This window comes from Leptonychotes weddellii, chromosome 12 (assembly GCF_054177405.1).
Source record: "Leptonychotes weddellii isolate Sample4059 chromosome 12, ASM5417740v2, whole genome shotgun sequence".
NCBI lineage: Eukaryota > Metazoa > Chordata > Mammalia > Carnivora > Phocidae > Leptonychotes > Leptonychotes weddellii.
The window spans coordinates 35,924,138-35,929,379 of record NC_138380.1 but is presented as its reverse complement, the minus strand read 5'-3'; the positions used below and the strand labels follow the sequence as shown (position 1 = coordinate 35,929,379).

The 5,242-nt window shown below is 36.7% G+C and overlaps 1 long non-coding RNA gene across 1 annotated transcript; it reads left to right on the top strand.

Annotated features, from left to right (window-relative positions):
- Window positions 1-1,450: 1,450 nt before the first annotated feature.
- Window positions 1,451-2,720, top strand: LOC145716401 (uncharacterized). Its single transcript, XR_014139037.1, has 2 exons — window positions 1,451-2,353; window positions 2,570-2,720. It is a non-coding gene; the product is annotated as an uncharacterized LOC145716401 (long non-coding RNA).
- Window positions 2,721-5,242: the final 2,522 nt, after the last annotated feature.

Below are 5,242 nucleotides of genomic sequence, written 5' to 3'. Positions count from 1 at the left end.
AAGTTCCGATTTTGTGCTCCGTGGTTCTATCACTTGCCAGAAGCGGCCTACGGAAGCCCCTCCCCAACCATCTATCCTCCCGAATATCGCCTTGGATTCACTTCTCCGCACGTCCTACCTTCCAGAAAGTGGTCGCTTTTCTGTTCAGAGAGTTGCTGCTATTCTTTTCTTTGATCTCCTGTTGAGTTTGTAGGTGTTCAGAATGGTTTGATCCCCATTTAGCTGAATTCCAGAAGGTAACTCTTGAGCTGAGATGTGAAGTATGCAGAAGAATTGCCAAGAAGGAAAGGATGCAACCAGGTGGGGGGATCATGTCATCATTAACTTTTCTTAATCACTTGGGAACTTTCTTCTCATTAGTCCAAGCCCTTTGATTTCAGGTTTCCTCTCTTTGTTGTTGTTTTTTCCCCCAAGTATTTAGGAATCAGTGGCCTAAGGACAAGGCAAGCATTTTTTTTGTGCAAGTTATAATGGTACTGAGAAAAATAAATTTATTATTTTGTCCATTTTAGAAATCATCTACCTGCCACATCACAGCTTAACTGCTACACACACACACACACACACGCACAATTAAAGAAAATAAAAGATGCCTTTAGTAGGTGTATTAGAGAGAGTACGTACTCTGACTTTGTATTTTTGTGAAAAAAGAAATTGAACAGAAGAAAAATCTCTCTGAATCAAATATATTTGCATATTCTTATAGTTTCCATTGCATGAGTATCAGAACTACGAGGGTACACTGCAGGTGTGGAAATGAACCTAAGTATGTGCAAGGAAAAGTATAGCTAAAAAATGATGAACCGCTGATTAATTTGATAGATTCCACAATAACACTATTCATAGCCCGTTTTCATAATCACAGTTTTATTTGATTTTTTAGGAAAGCCATTTCAAAGACATGCTACTACAGCAGCGCTATAATGTAGCAAAGATACTGTCGTTGCTTATGAAATGATTTAACTACTTGAACTGTAGCACTGTATTCCATTTTGGTCCTTACATAACAGCGCCCTAAATAACATGGCATATCATTACTTTAAAGAATTGCTGTTTGTTTCACTGAATGATTTTATTTCAATTTTTTATGGCTATTGAAAAAGGTAGCCACATGTAACATTTATCAGTGTTATTCATCATATTGAATGATTTATATCTTCTCATGATTTTTACATAAAACTATAAAGGCTTTTAAATGTAAAATAATATAAAGAAATGAAGTGTGAAATACATCACTGTAAAATAGTTAATAGTTAAAATAACATTTTATACTATTCAAAAAACCATTCAAGATTAATGAAACATATATTGCAATTTAGGTAAATTGGATTTCTTACTCCTTTTAAGCTTGTCCAGCAAGCTTTGCGGTGAGAAGTTTTAGGGTAAAGGTTGTGATTTATATTTGGTGGCTTTAGTCAATTTCTGCTAAGGCCGTTTACCTCTTCCTGATGTGAAGTAGTATTTTTATATTTTTATATACCCTGATTTACTTATAACTGACAAGTGGCCTATCTTAGATTGACAACGATATGCATAGAGCAGATGTCAGAAGACAGAAATGATTACAGGTTAAAGTACTTCTTTTGTAAAATATGAGTTAATTCACCAGTCATGAAAGCGCCAGACTGAGAAAAGCTTTCTTTGTGTAGAGTGTTGGCAGGTGTCATGAAACTTCCTCACACAAGATTATTAATTCGTGACCTATTTCCCTCATTACAGTAGCACCTTCTTCAGAAAGGATTGCCATTTCCACCAGGCAGACCCTCAAAATATGCATGGGGTATGAAGTAAATGCAAATCTCCATCACAAATTTAAAAGCAGATAGTGCCCTTGACAACCAGATGTCTATCTTTCCTTACTAAAGCCTTCCAAGTTCTGATGGATGGTTTCAACAACCCTGCATCTACCTTAAAACTTGTGTTGTTGGTAACTCAGGGAAGAAAAACATAGTTTTCTTGAGAATGAATATCTTTTTCAGAGCTAGGGTTAAAAGAGAAATTGTGAGGACAATGTCCACATGCTAATAGCTGAAACTCTTTCAAAGGTTCTGTATTTTTGCTACAAAAAGGAGGCCTGGGGCAAATCTTACAGCGGATGTCTCTCTTTAAATATGTAGGTGTCTTACTTAGAAGTCTCTCATAACTTTTAATCTCATATTTTTGTATTAAGTCAGGCAAGGAATGCAAAACATATCTGGACAGTATCATTCCTCAAAGACATTACTCCACTGTGTTTTAGCATCTATCATTGACTTAGGTTAAGGGATTTTCTGAAAAATCGTTCTACCAACTTTTTGCTGTGTTGTTGAGGATGTTGTTTATTTATCATATTATTCACTGACTTCTTTTTTAGGTCTTCAGTCTTTTTTTTTTTTTTTAAAGATTTTATTTATTTATTTGAGAGAGAGAATGAGAGACAGAGAGCACGAGAGGGAAGAGGGTCAGAGGGAGTAGCAGACCCCCCGCCGAGCAGGGAGCCCGATGTGGGACTCGATTCCGGGACTCCAGGATCATGACCTGAGCCGAAGGCAGTCGCTTAACCAACTGAGCCACCCAGGCGCCCCTTTAGGTCTTCAGTCTTAGTATCAGTTGTGATTTTCTGAGCATTTGGTTAGTTTGTGCCTTGTATCATTCAATCTGTTACCTGATTTTCCCTTTTAGTGTGTGAAAACGTAATCTTGTCTATCTATTTTAACAAATGTACAACTTGTTATAGTATGCTTCTTAAAAAATTAACTTCTTTCCTCGGAACACCTCACTATTTTAAATCTTATTTTTAATTTTGACTCATTTTTTTCCTGATGTGTAAATTAGGTTATTTTTCTTGGTTAGCTGCATCTTTATAAACTACTTCAAATCATTTCAGACCAAGGTACAATGCAACTTAATAGTATTGAAATGTATTTCCTAAGATGAAATGCAGGTCACTTTACAATCTAAATCCAATTTACTTTTCATATCTTAATTCCAAGGACATCTTTATACACCACCAGTTGTAATCAGTTTTTTCACCTTCATGTTCCCATACAAACCAGGTTCATTTTCATTTGGCCCACATTGAAAATGCCTTCTTATTTTACCTCTATCCATCCAGATATTAACTATCTTTCACGATCCATTTCTTATTCTACCTCATGCCAACTTTTTTCCTAACTCTGAACTTGTAGCATTTATTTTCTTACCCATTCATCTAGATTTTGACTTTTTTCTGCCTGCTTGCATGGCTTGATATGTCATATTCCTCCTTAATATATTATGCACCAATATTTTGGCTTTCAGGTAGGCAATGAGTTCATACAAGTGAAGGGCTGAGTCTTGTCTACAACCCCCAATATCTTGCATTCTGGTGCATTTATTGAAGGCATAAACATTTATGAAATAACACATCAATTTACAGGATGAAATAAAAGTATTAGAATGAGTGGTCAAAGCAGATTTTAACTCGGCCTGAGTTTATGGGAACCTTTAAAGGTACTTACAATTGTTGTAATACCTCCGATTTCTATGTACTGAGCATTAACATGGGCTTTAAATAGAATCCCCTAATTTGTTCAGTACGTATTATTATTCCATCCCATCTCTTTGTGAAATTTGGGATGGCTGTGTGAACTCTCAGTTTTCCCTGGAATGCAGAAACTTAGGCAGGGAACTTATCTTAATTCAGCAGTGACAGTAGGGCTTACACTGAGCACAGGGACAACTTACTAGTGCTCGTGGCTTAATGACATTGAGAGATGAGTCATTATGATTCTCCTGATGATGACCAATGGTGTAATCAACAAGGCTCAGACTAGGCAACCCAAGGGAAGAGGTTATTTTCTAAACAGTGTATTCCTCCTACACCTTGCACAAAAAGAAGAATAGAGAAGAGGGCATATTTGGAAGCTCAGAAAAGCAAAAAGATAATTTCACTGCAGTTCTGAATGACTGCCATTTTGTTGCACGCTGTGACACCTTTTCTGTTACAAACACATAGTTCACTAAACATTCATGCTGCATTCCCTAAGGGGTTTTGTTTTTGTGGGTTTACTTTTTTCTTTTCTTTTTTTCTTTTTTAGAGTAGATAGTAGCATGCTGTTGATAAAACACTTGAACTCCTGCTGTTTAAATTGTTAGGTTCTGTTCAGAAAAGTGAAATAATGTTCTGCCATTTGTTCCCAGGTACTGAGACTGCTGCTGAAATGTACAAATAAGCACTCTAATCGGGTAGAGAATAGTTCTTTGTATGGTTTAAGGCGGTAGGAAAGGGGGCATCTTACCTCTTTCCTTGCAGGTGGTTGAATCTTTTGTTTCCCCTGCTGGGACTTCCATCCCTCAAAAATCCTTTTCTTGTGTACTAACACATGGATCACTAGAGGTTCTTTTTAAAAAATATTTGCTTTATTTATTTTTCTCAAAAAACAACCCCAAGCTTGCATTGTCAAAGACAAGGTAATTCCCAGTTTTGCTAGATCAGACTTTGCCACCAAGGAGAGTTTGAAGTTCTTTAATCTGTCATATAAGTAACATAGATTTTGTGAATGCTCAGAGTGTTCAAAGCATTTTATATTTATTACAGAGTAGGTTCACTCACCCTTTTTCTTGACTTTTCAGTTTCTTACATTTTGAGAGCAAGTTTTTCTTAATATGAAAGAAAACTTACTTAATATCATAGATTTTTATCAGTTCGTTTTACCTCAATGATTTTTTTTTTAAAGATTTTATTTATTTATTTCACAGAGAGAGACACAGTGAGAGAAGGAACACAAGCAGAGGGAGTGGGTAAGGGAGAAGCAGGCTTCCCGCCGAGCAGGGAGCCCGATGCGGGGCTCGATCCCAGGACCCTGAGATCATGACCTGAGCCGAAGGCAGACGCTTAATGACTAAGCCACCCAGGCGCCCCTACCTCAATGATTTGATTCTGTATCCTGAGTTTATTGGAGCCAGGGATGGATTATCTGTTCTAAGCAGACTGTACACATGCACACATGCCGAATCACTGAAACACATTCATAGTTTATGGCACCATCTTTTTAAGATAATAGTTGTTTTCCATCTGGTGCATGCTCTCCACTACCAACTACCATTAGTGGATTTTTCTTTTGATGAAATATATCCTCTTGTGGGTGACAGCTCATGTTGAAGATCTATTTTTCTCCATATTTTTGCAACAAAACCTTTTCCCTTAGTCATCATGCATCTGTTATGCACAAACAATTCTGATAAGCCTCAATGTTACACATACAAATAAAAAAAAATCCTT